This window comes from Schistocerca serialis, chromosome 4 (genome assembly GCF_023864345.2).
Source record: "Schistocerca serialis cubense isolate TAMUIC-IGC-003099 chromosome 4, iqSchSeri2.2, whole genome shotgun sequence".
NCBI lineage: Eukaryota > Metazoa > Arthropoda > Insecta > Orthoptera > Acrididae > Schistocerca > Schistocerca serialis.
Window position 1 is genome coordinate 590232548 of NC_064641.1, and position 16140 is coordinate 590248687.

The following is a 16140-nucleotide window of genomic DNA, read 5'->3' on the forward strand; positions in this document are numbered from 1 at the left end:
TATTGAAGTAATTTGATAATACAAGGTACGTGACTAATTTTCAAGCAGCGTGGATCAAAATTTCATCACTGAATCCAAAATAGCTTTCGGCTGTCTTACTGTAGTTTTTACTAAGCCGTCATGGCGTACTTTTATACGGGCAACATTGATCACAATGCGAGTGACCACATCATATCCTATTTCTACGTTTTGCCCATAGTCTTTATTACTCAGACATCTTCATTGTTCAGTCTTATTTTATCACACTAGATGCATCTGTGCTACCTAAGGCCCGTATTACACTGTCCAAGTCTTTTGATCAAATATCTTTGTCAAAGATTTTGTCGAACTTCTTTTATCGAAGTACTTCACTAAAGCTATCACACTATAGTCAAATTTTTGTCATAGTTGTTGGAGAAATGATGATGAACAGTTAATCTTCTGCATACCAGCGTTCAATGTAATATTGGTTGCTAGCGTATGGCTTGGAAAAACAGAGGAAACGGAAACGATTGTGTGTGTGTGTGTGTGTGTGTGTGTGTGTGTGTGTGTGTGTGAAACCTTGGAAAGCAAGAAGAGAAGCTCTAAGCGTTCAAAACAGTTTGTTTCGTGAGCTATTGAGCAAGGACATAAAGAGCTACGAAAATTATTTGAGAATGGACGAACAAACATTTCAGTTTGTTCTTATGTAAGTAGACCCCACATCTGCAAACGAGATACTCATTTGAGATATTAGATTTCTGCTAAAGATCGTCTCATAGTTATGTTAAGATTTTTAGCAACAGGCAAAACCTATTCGAGTTTGCAGAATAGTTCTCGCATCCCACACTGTACTGTTTCATGTACTGTTCCAGAAACATGTGAACCAATATCGCTTAAGGAGCAATTTATGAAGGTTATCTGAAGTTGTTTAGAGTACAAAGTACCTATATTTCGCTTATGTACACTTTATATTCAATACGTTTTCCGCATCTCCACTTACACCTTAGCCCATTTAATTTTTCCCTTACATCATCAACAGCGCAGCCATTTCGAATAGAGCTGATGACGGCAGCTATTTCTTTATGACGGTGTAACCGCTGATTGATGTTTTTAGAATCAGTGCCTTTGGTGTTATGAGGAATGTCGCTTTCTTCATAACTGGAAATTATCAGGATGGTGGCAGCCACACACCAGAAAACAGAAGTCCTTTTACAGATTGGAGTCAACGGAAGCGAATCAAACAAGCATACAATAAGGATATCGTTGATCAAAGCTAGGCCCACGCTCTATGAACTAAGATCTTTTATGAAAGAAATCTTTGACCAAAGCTTCCCTTGTACACTGTCAAAGATTTGACCAAAGGGCTTCGATCTAAAATGGTTGTCAAAGAAATCTGGAAGTGTAATGCAGGTGTAACAACTGTGACATATGGTGGTGTATAGTAGCCCTGCGTTTCAACCAACCGAACATGGAAATGTTGCGACGTTCTTCCTCCTCAAATTCAGAAAACGAATCACAACGCGATATGGCATTTTATCAGTGTGTTGCGCCATTTTGTTTTGGCTTATCTAGTGGCGTGCTATGAAACAGTGGCGGGAGGATTTCAATGTTTACCGCCGGTCGGGGTGGCCGAGCGGTTTTAGGCGCTACAGTCTGGAACCGCGCGACCGCTACGGTCGAAGGTTCGAATCCTGCTTCGGGCATGGATGTGTGTGATGTCCTTAGGTTAGTTAGGTTTAGGTAGTTCTAAGTTCTAGGGGACTGATGACTTCAGAAGTTAAGTCCCATAGTGCTCAGAGCCATTTCATTGTTTACCAAGACTGCGTATATGTAGCTGCTGAGAAACAAAACGTATTAGGTAACTTTATATTTGCGATTAGTTTATGCATCAATATATCCCTTGTGGATGACGAACTGCAGCTGTGATTTAAACTGGTGGCTTATGTAGGAAGACATCCAACTAAACGCATTTCGAATTTGATACGATTTATTGGAAAACTGGAAATTCGTGGTGAGGGCTATGGGACCAAACTGCGGAGGTCATCGGTCCCTAGGATTACGCACTACTTAATCTAACTTAAACTAACTTACACTAAGGAGAACACACACACCCATGCTCGAGAGAGGACTCGAACCTCCGACGGGGGGAGCCGCGCGAACCGTGACAATACACCCTAGACTGCGCGGCTACCCGGCGCGGTTCCCTCTCCTGGAGTAGTGCTGTGCGGTGTGGGATCCGCATCATTTAGGACTGATGGAGGACATTAAAAAACTGCGAAGAAGGGTAGCTCATTTTGCACTGTCGCGAAATAGGGGAGAGAGTGCCATGGGTACGAGTATGATGTGCGAATTGGGATGGCTGTCATCAAAAGAAAGCCGCTTCTCGTTGCTGCATGGTGCTCTTATGAAATTTCAGTCACCAACTATCTCCTTATAGTGTGAAAATATTCTGTTGGCGCCCACCTACATAGGGAGAAATGATCATCGTAATGGAATAAGAGAAATCAGAGGTCGCACGGAAAGTTTTAAGCATTCGTTTTCCCGCACGCTGTTCGAGAGAGGAACGGTAGAGAATTAGCTTGAAGATGGTTCGATGAACCCTCTGCAATTAATTGTGAATTGTAGAGTTATCATGCAGAAGTAGATGTAGAGATGAGCTTGTCACACGAACATGGTCCAGGAAATAACGTTCCCGTAACACCACCCTCTGACCATCTTCATATCATACGTACATAAATCGCTAATTTAAACTTTATGACTACGCTCGGTTGAATCGCTAGATTAATCTGTGAACGTGTCTAGGGAAAACTGACTTACGATTGTAGATGTGTCCACTTTTCTTCACGACTGAGCTCACTGTATTAGCTGGGTGGAGCAGGTGACAGCTGCAAGCAGCGCGTCGGCCCGGAAGACGACAAACAGCACACTTGTTTGTTGCGGCAGTCCGGAGCTGGGTGGAGGGCGTGTTTACCTGCGCGCGGCACGAGCCGGCCGGCTACCTGCTCGCAAAAGGCCACCGGCTGCGTTTCCCTCGCCGCGGAAAATGACGTGTTGTTTGCCAGATTGCCCACGGGTGGTAGAGGGAAAAAAAAAAAATAATCGCACCCCTGGCGACCGGCCTGGCACGTGGCACGTGCCACGAGCGGACGGCGAGAAGTCTGTTTACCCGAGCCCGAATCCGCTACCTGGCGCTCTCCTATTGTAGTGGAAATTTGCCGGCGGAAACCCTCATATAAAGCCACTTTTTCTTTTTTGCCCACTCGACGTGCTCGACTCTGGGCTGTGAAACGTGTATAGCTCTGCGGTCGCGGCGCGCTCAAAGGACTGGACTGCACGGAGGGCAGCTTCTGGAGTGTGTAAATGGCCAGAATGGTGGCCAGACGCAGACCCAGAGGTTCAGGTAGCTGGGAGCCTCCTGGGGCCAGCAGGAACAGGTGCTCCCTGCTGCCGCAACAGCTACCGTTGCATGGAGAGGGGCTCGCGGTGACGTAACGTGGCTGTCCTAATACTTGAGGCGAGCTTTTCACCAAGTCATGGTGTGCAGTAGAACAAGTGTATTTTCAGTGGATAATAATATCAGCTATTTACGAAGGTCACTCCAAAATAAATGCACACTATTTTTGTAAAAATACAGTTTTCATTCTGCATGTGTGAAGGTTTTACAGTGTGTAGATACATCCTTCCCGCTTGTTTTCAAACTTAGTTTAACCTGTTCTCTTGAGTGGCCCCGTCACAGCATGTCTTCAAAATGGCTGCTACACTTGATATTCGTCAGAAGCAACGTGTTGTCAACTAATTCCTGTGCTGTGAAAACGAGACAGTGGGAAACAGCCACAAGAGATTGAAAAAGGTGTGGTCGGCCGGAGTGACCGTGCGGTTCTCGGCGCTACAGTCTGGAGCCACGAGACCGCTACGGTCGCAAGTTCGAATCCTGCCTCGGGCATGGATGTGTGTGATGTCATTAGGTTAGTTAGGTTAAAGTAGTTCTAAGTTCTAGGGGACTGAGACCTCAGAAGTTAAGTCCCATCGTGCTCAGAGTCATTTGAACCATTTTTTTTTAAAAGGTGTATGGAGATGCTGCTGTCGATCGCAGTACAGTTAGTCGGTGGGCAAGCAGGTTACGTGATGGAAGCGGGCACGGAAATATTGAGGATTCTCCTCGTAGCGGCAGGCCTCGTACTGCACAAACTCCAGACAATGTACAGAGAGTTAACGAATTGGTGACTGATGACAGACGCATCACAGTGAACGAATTGTCACGCTACGTGGGGGTAGGGGAAGGAAGTGTTTGTAGAATACTGGAAGTGTTGGCGTTAAAAAAGGTTTGTGCCAGGTGGGTTCACAAGATGTTGACAGTGGCTCACAAAGAAACCAGAAAAACGGTATGCAACGAACTTTTGGAACAGTACGATAATGGTGGAGATGAATTTCTTGGAAGAATTGTGACAGGTGATGAAACCTGGCTCCATCCTTTTTCACCAGAGACGAAGAGGCAATTAATGGAGTGGCATCATGCAAATTCACCCAAGAAAAAAAATTCAAAACCACACCTTCTGCCAGAAAAGTTATGGCTACGGTGTATTTCGATTCCGAAAGACTCTTGCTTGTGGACATCATGCCAAGTGGAACCACCATAAATTCTGATGCATATGTGAAGACTCTGAAGAAACTCAAGCTCGACTGAGTCGTGTTCGACTACATCCGCTAAAGCAGAACGTTTTGCTGTTGCACGACAATGGACGGCCACATGTCAGTCAAAAAACCATGGAAGCGATCACAAAACTCAGATGGACAACACTGAAACACCCGCTTTACAGTCCTGAGCTGGTTCTATGTGACTATCATCTCTTTGGGAATCTGAAAGACTCTTTTTTTGGAACAAGGTTTGAAGATGATGACTCCCTTGTGCACGCTGCCAAACAGTGGCTCCAACAGGTTGGTCCAGAATTTTACTGTGCGGGTGTACAGGCACTGGTTCCAAGATGGGGTAATGGAGTTGAGAGGGATGGAAATTATGTGGAGAAATGAAAAAATTGTTCCTAAAGGAGGTATCTACACACTGTAAAACTTTCAAACATGTAGAATAAAAGATGAATTTAAAAAAAATAATGTGCATTTCTTTTGGAGTGACCCTCGTATATGCTGTTGTTGTTATTGTCAACAGTCAGCTGCTCATAGCAGTCTGTCTTGAGAAAGTCTTATCGTACACTGAGGTGACGAAAGCAATGAGATACCTCTCAATATCGTGTCAGACCTCTTTTGTCTGTCTTAGTGCAGCAGTTCGACGTGACATCGACTCAACAAATCTTAGGAAGTCCCCTGCAGGAATAATGAGCCATGTTGCCTTTATAACCATCCATAACTCCGAAAGTGTTAGCGATGCAGGATGTTGTGCAAGATCTGACCTCTCGATTATGTCCCATAAATGTTCGATGGGATTCATGACGAGCGATCTGGGTGGCCAAATCATTCACTGGAATTGTTCAGAACGTTCTTCAAACGTATCGCGAGTAATTCTGCCCGGTGATATGGCTGATTGTCATCCATAGAAATTCCATTGTCATTTGCGAACATGGACTCCATTAATTGCTGCAAATGGTCTCTGAGCAGCCGAACATAACCATTTCCAGTCAATGGCCGGCCGTTGTGGCCGATCGGTTCTAGGCGCTTCAGTCCGGAACCGCGCTGCTGTTGGGGACGCAGGTTCGAATCCTGCCTCGGACATGGACGTGTGTGATGTCCTTAGGTTAGCTAGGTTTAAGTAATTCTAAGTCTAGGGGACTGATGACCTCAGATGTTAAGTCTCACAGTGCTTAGAGCCATTTCAATAATTTTTTTCAGTCAATGATCGGTTCAGTTGGACTAGGGGACCCAGTCCATTCCATGTAAACACAGCCTACACCATTCTGCAGCCACCGCCATCTTGCACAGTGCCTTGTTGACAACTTGGGTCCACAGCTTCATGGGGTCTGCGCCGCATTCGAACTCTACCATCAGCTCGTACCAACTGAAATCGAGATTCATCTGACCAGGCCACGGTTTTCCAGTCATCTAGGATCCAACCGATATGATTACAAGCCCAGGATAGGGCTGCAAGCGCTGTTTGCAAGGGCACTCACGGAAGTCGTCTGCTATCATAGGCCATTAAAGGGAAATTTTGCTGCACTGTCGTAACGGATACGTTCGTCGTACGCCCACATCGATTTCTGCATTTATTTCACCCAGTCTTGCTTGTCTGTTAGAACTGACAACTCTACGCAAAAACCGCTACTCTCGGTCGTTAAGTGAAGGCCGTCGGACACTGCGTTGTCTGTCGCGAGAGGTAACGCCTGAAATTTGATATTCTCGGTACACTCTTGACACTGTATATCTTGAAATACTGAATTCCCTAACGATTTCAGAAATGGAATGTCCCAAGCGCAGCTTCAACTACCAATCCGCGTTAAAAGTCTTTTAATTTCCATCGTGCGATCATAATCACGTCGGAAATCTTTTCGTGTGAATCACCCGAGTATAAATGATAGCTCCACCAATGCGCTGCACTTTTATACGTTGCGTACGCCATCTTTGTATGTGCAGATAGCTATCCTATGATTTCTGTCACTTCGGTGTGCATGCATAAGTACCACCGAATCTGTTTCCTTTATTCAGGCCTTGGTCTCCCTCTATGGTTTTTATCCCCCTCACTTCTGTCCATTAACACTACGAAGCACTACTTATTACAAGTGCACCGTATGAAAGGATACAGAACTGTGCAGAAGGCGTAGTCGGGGAGTGTCAGTGTGGTTTTCCACCAGACAGAGGAACAGCTGATCAAATGTCTGTCATCACACAAATGACGGAAAAGTTCTATGAACATCTTATAGACCTGCACTTCCTACTAATCGATGTCAAGCTTTTGATAACATAAATCGGCAAGAATCACACAGAGCGCAGAGAGAAGTTGCTACATGTGCTAAACTAATATATCTAATCACAACGACAGTGATTAAGACAAGAGAAAAAGTAAAGACATTCAGCATGACATATGCAAGGTTTGTGTGAATAAAGGTGATAGTCTCTGCACTGTCTTATTCAATATAACCATGTACAACGCAGTAAATAAAATGAGTAAAGATGGACCATATTTATGTAAACTAACCAGATATGTGCATATGCTGACAATATTATAATAGTACTAAGAAATGCTAACACACTGAAAGAAACATACCTGGCAATGGAAACAGAACTATTTAAAATCGACCTCATACTAAATGAAAGAAAAACAAAATATATGGTAATGTCACACTTTGAGTCCAAGGCCGCGTGGGGTAGCCGCGCGATCTTAGGCAGCTTGCCACAGTTCGCGCGGCTCCCCCCGTCGGAGGTTCGAGTCCTCCCTCGGGCATGGGTGTATGTGTGTTGTCCTTAGCGTAAGTTCGTTTAAGTTAGATTAAGTAGTGTGTAAGCTTAGGGACCGATGACCTCTGCAGTTTGGTCCCATAAGACCTTACCACTAATTTCCAAGTTTTGAGTCCAGGAAACAACCAAAGATCTAAATGTTCATGAGAATGTGAAGTGTTTCAATGGAGTCTCCTCTTTTAGCTACCTGCGAGCTTTAACATCAAATTGCAGCATTGGAAAGGCTTTAAAGGATAGGTCACAAGCAGGGAACGGAGCTTAACAACTCTTCACAAGCAGCCTTGTCACAATTCGTAGAACACGAAACTCTCACCCACACTGTATAACACACTAGTTCGCCCATAAGTCACGTTTGGGTCAGAGTTATGTACAGTGAAAGAAGATGAAAAACTGCTCTAAGAACCTTTGAGCGGAAAACACCTACGTGAAAGCAGTTAAGGCACAATAAAGGGGGGGGGGGGGGGAGAAGCCTGGACGATACGCTGTAAAACGTAATACAAAGGAGAGAGAGTAAAATATTTCCAATAGCAAAGAATACGATGGCTAGGACATGTGGAGAGAATGAAGAGGCGTTGAATACCAAAGAAAATGTTGAAAGGTGCGATCCGTGCTGCTAGACGAAAAGAGGGACCTAGAAGAAAGTGGATTGATAATGTACAAGAGCAGCTAACCAACATTGGAGAGTTGGGTTGGAAAAGAGCTGCTAGAAACCGAGAAGCATAGAAGAAAATATCTGACAAAGCCAAGGCTGACTGAAGGCTGTAGCGCTAGGAAGAAGAAGAAAAAGACTTTCCTCCATTACAAAATCGTCTGCTCCTTCATCCGTTAGAGTGTATCGTAGCAGCCTATGCCTTCAAGCACTTTTCTTCCCGATTCTATTCAGTACCTCTCGTCTCCTCTCAATCTATTCATCTAATCTTCAGCATTGTTCTGTAGCACCACATTTGAAATACTTCTTTTATGTTCTTGTCTTCAAGTTTTACTTCCACATACCGAGTGAGCTGGCTCAATGGTTAGCACACTAGACTCGAATTCGGGAGGACAATGGTTCAAATCCGCGTTCAGCCATCCTGATTTAGGTCTTCCGCGGTTTTCCTAAATCGCTCCAGGCAAATTTCGGGATGGTTCCTTTGTAAATGGCACGCCGATTTCCTTCGGCGTCCTTTAATCATTCCGAACTTGTACTCCATCTCTAATGAGATCGACGTCGACGGGACGTTAAACCCTCATCTTACTTCCATAGTCCGCCAGAAAAGCCGAAGAACTTTGACGATCAGTTTAAAGGAATGGATAGACTTGGAAATATCTTATAAGGTGAGCATCAATCAAATTAAACTAAGAGCAATGGATGTAGTCGAAATAAACCAGGCGACTGTGAGGGAATTAGATTAAGACATGAAACGCTAAAAGTTGTAGAAGGGTTTTGCTATTGCGGCAGCAAGATCACTGTCGATGACCGAAGTAGAGAGGATATAAAATGAAGGCCGCCAACAGCAATAAAAGCGTTTCTTAAAAAGGGAGATTTGTTAGCATGGAATATAATGTGTTAAAACGTATTTTGCCCGTCGTGTAGCCTTCTGCGGAAGTTAAGGGGGGCGATAAGCAGTTCAGACGAGAAGAAAATAGAAGCTTGAAATATTATATGCTACAGTACAATGTTGGAAATTAAATTTGTGATTCGGATCAGTAAACAGAGGATACTGAAGCGAATTGGGAAGGAAGTATCTTTATGGAACAGCTAGACTAAAATCAGTTGATAGGAGACGTACTGAGTCGTCAGTTTAGGGATGGATGGAAATGTCGGGGATGAAAATTGTAGCCGGCCGCTGTGGTCGAGCGGTTCTAGGAGCTTGAGTCCGGAACCGCGTTGCTGCTACGGTCACAGGTTCGAATCCTGCCTCGGGCGTAGATGTGTGTGTGATGTCCATAGGTTAGTTAGGTTTAAGTAGTTCAAAGTCTAAGGGACTGATGACCTCAGATGTTAAGTCCCATAGTGCTTAGAGCCATTTGAACCATTTGAAAATTGTAGAGGGAGACCAAAGCTGCCATGTTCTTTTAAGGTATGGTAGGTAGTTTACTGGTCGTTTAAGTGTGGTTTTTTGTCTGTGAAGTTTTCTATTATTTTGTTGCATTTCTTTAAAGCTATTATAAACTTTGTTCGTGAGTGAGAAGTCCGCAAACTGTCGTAGATTACCGATCTGCGCAGCTTGTTGTGAATTATGTAGAAAGTGGTTTCACCGGGATGAATGTAGCGGGCAAGATAGTGGGGAATCTAGTGAAGCAATCTCGTGGATCTGCAGAATATATACTAGGAAAAGATTGATGGTGGAGGATGAAGTGAGAAAATGTGCCCTTCAGGCACAGTTAGAGGATGTTCGACAGGAATTGGAGACGCTGCGGAGGAAAAAGAGCAGAGAAGAGTGAACTGGAAGACAACAGTATGGCCATTAGGAAGAGGAGCCGTTCCAATAGTTTCATTTTGAGTGTTGCTAACAGGTCTAGCCATCTGTCAGAGTCACGTGGAGAGAAACCAGGACTGTATGAGCCTGGATTCGGAGACCACCCTCAGTTTACACAGACGGCTGTCTGCTTTGGCAAAGACAGCTAGCCTCGCGCGCTGTATGGAGCCAGAGCCGTTTTGCAGCACCGTTTCCATCGTGCCCTCTGCCACACCGCAAAGTGACCTTTGGAGTATGGACGTAGATATAGAAATGCAACAGACGACCACTGTTGTTAGGAAGCGTAAGTTAGAAAAGAAAATTAAGTAGATGATTTTGCTGCTAGGTAGCAATCATCAGTGCGACGTAGGCCCTCAGTTGCAGCAGACATTAGGTAACGTGTATTAAGTCATCAGCATTTTTAAATCCAGGTTGTTTTATGTAAGGATTTTTACTAAAGAGTATCAGGTAGTGACAGTGGGACGCGCTGGGAATAGTATTGGTAAGCATTCAGCTAACGACACAGGTGGTGACATGGACAGAATTACTATTGAGACTCGGACTAGTAATGTTCACCTTTTATACAGTTTTTGCGGAGTTACGATCAGCCCCATCTTAACACTACTATGAGGCGAATTCATATGGGACATGAGTGGGCACTGATGCCTGCTGACAAGGCACGCTTTTCGATGGTGCCAATTAAGAGTATCTAAAGATCGTTCTATAATCGACATGACTTACATCTAAACCGGATTGGGAACGAATGGATAGCGAACCTTAAAAGTGCCAGTATACTAAGTATTGAGGTGGGATAAGCGTTCGACAGCGGAAAATGGTGCACGATATTCGAAATTCTGAGCAAAGTGGGAGTAAGCTATAGGGAAAGACGAGTAATGTACAATTTGTACAAGAACCGAGACAGTACGAAAAGACTGGAAGACCAAGACGAAGCGTTCACATTAAAGAGGGTGTAGTCTGTCGCCACTAATGTTCGATCTATACATCGAAGAAGCAATGACGGAAAGGGAACAAATATTCAAGAGTGGGATTTTTAATTTAATTTAATAGTATGGCTAGGGACCCCCGGCGGGCAGGCCGTTCGCCGGGTGCCGGTCTTTCAAGTTGACGCCACTTCGGCGACCTGCAGTCGATAAGGATGATAGGATGATGATGAGTACAGCACAACACCCAGTCCCTGCGTGGAGAAAATTCTCCGACCCAGCCGGGAATCGAACCCGAGCCCAGAGGATTGATAATCCGTCACGCTGACCATTCAGCTACCAGGGGCAGACAAGAGTGGGATAAAAATTAAAGATGAAAGGATGTCAGTGATAAGATTGGCTGATAACATTGCTATCCTCGGTGAAAGTGAATAAGAATTATTCGATCTGTTGAATGGAATGAACAGTCTACTGAATGTGGAATATGAAATGAGAGTAAATCGAAGGAAACCAAAAGTAATAAGAAATAGCATAAATGAGGACAGCGAGAAGCTTAACATCAGAATTGGTGATCATGAAATAGACGAATTCTGCTACCTAGGCAGCAAAATGAACCATGCCGCACGAAGAAAGGAGGATATAAAAAGCAGACTAGCACTGCGAAGTAAAGCATTCCTGACCAAAAGAAGTATGCTAGTATCAAACATAGGCCTTAATTTGAGGAAATGCACCGCATGGTATGAAACGTGGATTGTCGGAAGACCAGGAAGGAAGAGAATCGAAGCATTTCAGATGCGGTGCTAAAGGAGAATGTTGAAAATTAGGTGGATTGATAAGGTGGGGAATGAGGAGGTTCTCTACAGAATCGTCTAGTAAAGGAATACATGGAAAACTGACAAGATGAAGGGACAAGATGGTAGCACATCTGTTAGGACATCAGAAAGTAACTTCCACGGTGGAGAGAACTGTAGAGGGTGAAAACTGTAGAGGAAGACTGAGATTGGAATACATTCAGCAAATAATTAGGGACGTAGTTTGCAAGAGCTACTCTGAGATGAAAAGGTTACGGAGGAGAGAAATTCGTGGCGGGACGCATCAAACCAGTCAGACGACTGATGACTCGAATGAATGGAAAAAGTCCGGTGATATAGTGTAGAAGGTCTAGATCTGTTTTTACGATGAAGTCAGGTAGGAAAGTTCCTTTAACGGTGGAAGATAGTTCCATAAATGGGGAATGCAGATCGGAAGATGGAGTGAGCTTATTTGATCAAAATATTAGCGGAACTCAAGGCAAAATAGATGAACTGCTAACAGATCTGGACCCTTGACACTATTTGTATTCACAGCATCGTTTACGAAGTGAAGAAATACAAATGTGTTGTATGGTCCACACAGTCAACTGCTTTCGTAAAATCGGAGAAAATTCCTACAGTTCTCAACCTATCATTTATTCCTGCTAGTACCTCACACACAATATAATAAATAGCATTTACTGTGAATACTCCGAGTCTAGCAGCAAATTATGTGTGCCGCAAGTCTCCATTGCATTGATTTCTCAAAAACTGTTGGAAACACAGGTAAGAAACATAATGGGCAGTAATATTCGAGCCGGCCGCGGTGGTCTCGCGGTTCTAGGCGCTCAGTCCGGAACGCGCGACTGCTACGGTCGCAGGCTCGAATCCTGCCTCGGGCGTGGATGTGTGTGATGTCCTTAGGTTAGTTAGGTTTAAGTAGTTCTAAGTTCTAGGGGACTGATGACCACAGATGTTAAGTCCCATAGTGCTCAGAGCCATCAGTAATATTCAAGCTGTTTATTAGCAGAGCACTTCCGGGATGTTATTCAGTAAGCGCGTATTTAGGGCCCTACCTCAACCCCTCTTTAGGCTCTTCCTTCAGTGCGGTTCGCTTTCATGGAGCCGGAATCTTGCTCGACTGCCGCGGTGCGCCACAGCGGAGAGTCCACCCTGGCCCTCCCGCGCCAAGGCCGGGTTCATTTTTTTCTGGCGTGCCGCCGTCTGGAGTGCAGGCTGCGGCCTAATATCTGGGAGGGCAGGCGTGCAGCTGCCTCCCGCAGACCCGACCACCGAAAGCGAAAGTCCCCCGCGTCCGGTGGGTTCCACCGACTCAAGTCACAGGCCGCAGAATAACCGCATTCAAGAGTGGACACCTGCAGCTCACCTTACGCTAGTGATATTGATTCACAGTCTTCGCTTTGAGTGTACTTGGATGAAGAGCAAGTGTCAGATTATAAATCTTTTGATTAGTGGTCGGTCCAATGATTTTTCTCTATCACATATCCTTTCTTTCACTTATTTCAATACCACAATTGTACATTATTTTATTATTGTGATTATGATTGTTAGCTGTGTTGTTAATGGAATGTGCGTTTCGTCATAGCGTGTAGGTGGCAGACCCTGATATTCTTCCAGCATATCAATAAATAAATCTTCCAGTACTTTGTACGTCGCCAAGTTACTTCGTGATTCGAATTAAAGATTAATTTGTTGGTCTCACTATATCTGACTCTGTTAATCACTTGACGCATCGGACGAGAGTAGGTACACTATGTGATCTAAAGTATCCGGACACCTGGCTGAAAATGTCTTACAAGTTCGTGGAGCCCTCCATCGGTAATGCTAGAATTCAATACGGTGTTAGCCTACCCTTAGCCTTGAAAACAGCTTCCACCCTCGCAGGCACACGTTCAGTCAGGTGCAGGAAGGTTCCTTCGGCAATGGCAGCCCATTCTTCACGGAGTGCTGTACTGAGGAGAGGTATCGACGTCGGTCGGTGAGACCTGGCACGAAGTCAGCGTTCCAAAACATCCCAAAGGTGTACTAAAGCATTCAGGTCAGGACTCTGTGCAGGCCAGTCCATTACAGGGATGTTATTGTTGTGTAACCACTCTGCCAGAGGCCGTGTATTATGAACAGGTGCTCGATCGTGTTGAAAGATGCAATCACCATCTCCGAATTGCTCTTCAACTGTGGGAAGCAATAAGGTGCTTAAAACATCAATGTACGCCTGTGCTGTGATAGTGCCACCCAAAACATCAAGGGGTGCAAGCCCCCTCCATGAAAAACACGACCACACCATAACACCACCGCCCCGAATTTTACTGTTGGCACTTCACACGCTGGCAGATGACGTGCACCGGGCATTCGACATACCCACACCCTCCCATCGGATCGCCACATGGTGTACCGTGATTCGTCACTCCACACAACGTTTTTCATCTGTTCAATCGTCCAAGCCACGCAGGTTTAGCCGAGGGGTCTAGGGCGATGCAGTCATGGACTGTGCGGCTGATACCGGTGGAGGTCCGAATCTTCCCTCGGGCATGGGTGTGTGTGTTTGTCCTCAGGATAATTTAGGTTAAGTAGTGTGTAAGCTTAGGGACTTGGCAATTAAGTCCCATAAGACTTCACACACACACACACACACACACACACACACACACACACACACACACACACACACACACACAATCGTCCGATGTTTACGCTCCTTACACCAAGTGAGGCGTTGTTTGGCATTTACCGGCGTGATGTGTGGCTTATGAGCAGCCGCTCGACCATGAAATCCAAGTTTTCTCACCTCCCGCGTAACTATCATACTACTTGCAGTGGATCCTGAGGTAGTTTGGAATTCCTGTGTGATGGTCTGGATAGATGTCTGCCTATTGCACATTACGACCCTCTTCAACTGCCTCCGGTCTCTGTCAGTCAACAGACGAGGTCGGCCTGTACGCTTTTGTGCTGTACTTGTCCCTTCACCTTTCCACTACACTGTTGCATCGGAAACAGTTTACCTAGAGATGTTTAGGAGTGTAGAAATCTCGCGTACAGACGTATGACGCAAGTGACACCCAATCATCTGACCACGTTCGAAGTCCGTGAGTTCCGCGGAGCGCCCCATTCTGCTCTCTCACGATTTCTAATGACTACTGACGTCGCTGATATGGAGTACCTTGCTGTAAGCGGCAGCACAATGTACCTAATATGAAAAAGTATGTTTTTGGGGGTGTCCGGATACTTTTGATCGCATAGTGTATATACTGTCTTCTCTAGGAACATGCCTTGTAAAGCACTTTAGTGTTCAAATGAAATTCGTTTTGAGAAAAGATTTATTTACTGAAAATGATTACTTACTCACCGAAATTGTTTGATCTTTCGTTTAAAGATTTTCTTAGGGAATGCTGCTAAATGCTCCGCCTGTTGCTGTAGATACATTAAACCAATAAAAATTCTTTACATGTAGTAATCATTTGCACTTCTTAGGTGTAGCAGAAATGCTTTGACATCTTCGTCAACAGACCTTTAAGGGAAATAACAGTGCCTTCACGCCAATATTTTCATGTCACTCGAGTGTCAAGTGTTAATCGTGTTTCTGATTATTCTGTACAGTACGATGAAGCCATATTCCTATCTTTTCATCTTTTACTATGAGCAACAGGTGCCATTTAAACCAGTGATGACAATACGGAATGCTGCAAAAATGATATTCCAATGTTTTCGTCCACTACGACGTAATATGGGGTATCGTTATCATATTTATGCTATAGCAGGAAATCTGAAATTTGATACAGAAGTTTTTCAAAGTGTTTTCCTTCTGCAGCTATTAGATTTTCTGTGGATCAGAGTAAAACCAAGTTAACTAAATACTTTCTATATTTATGTACGTAGCTTCATAATGTCTGTTTTAAGAAGCGATCTGATATGGATACCACAAGGCAGTGCACTCAGCACCAGTACTGCATCTAGCTACACTTGGTCCACAACATAATGTTCTTGTAACATCTCTATCTAATGATAAGCCTGTAGTGGCTCGGAAACATGTTCATGGTTGAATAAATCGTTAAATAGCGACTGGTTACATATTTATTATCAGATAAATCACCAAGACGGTTTTTAAATTGGGAATATTCGGGAGGGGATTTTCAGCTCCAGCATACCCCCAGTAATGAATGGAAACTTTCCGAAAACGTTGGTGAGGACCACAGTATTGAAATCTATCTATTTCTATGACAATATCGCACATTTTCCCAAACAAATCTTAAAAATATCGTGTACACAGATGTACAGCGAGCAGACGAAGTAGAAGACGCTGTTGATAGCAGTGTCGCACCTGCGAGCAGGAATGTCGGTACCCGTGGGCCAGGTGAGCCGGGTCTGGCCGCCGCCGCCACCCCCGCCCCGTCTAGACAGCCATTATGATCAGGACGGGGCAGGAAGGCAAGGGTTGGCCTCAAGGACGGGCCGTGAGAGCGAGAGTGAATTCCAACCCTGTCTGGCGCGGCGCGGCCCGGCACAATACAACAAACACTGTGGGGCCTCGCAGCCAGACGGCCGCCCACACAAAAACGCAGACACGCCGGGCCCCGTGTTTTCACGTCGAGA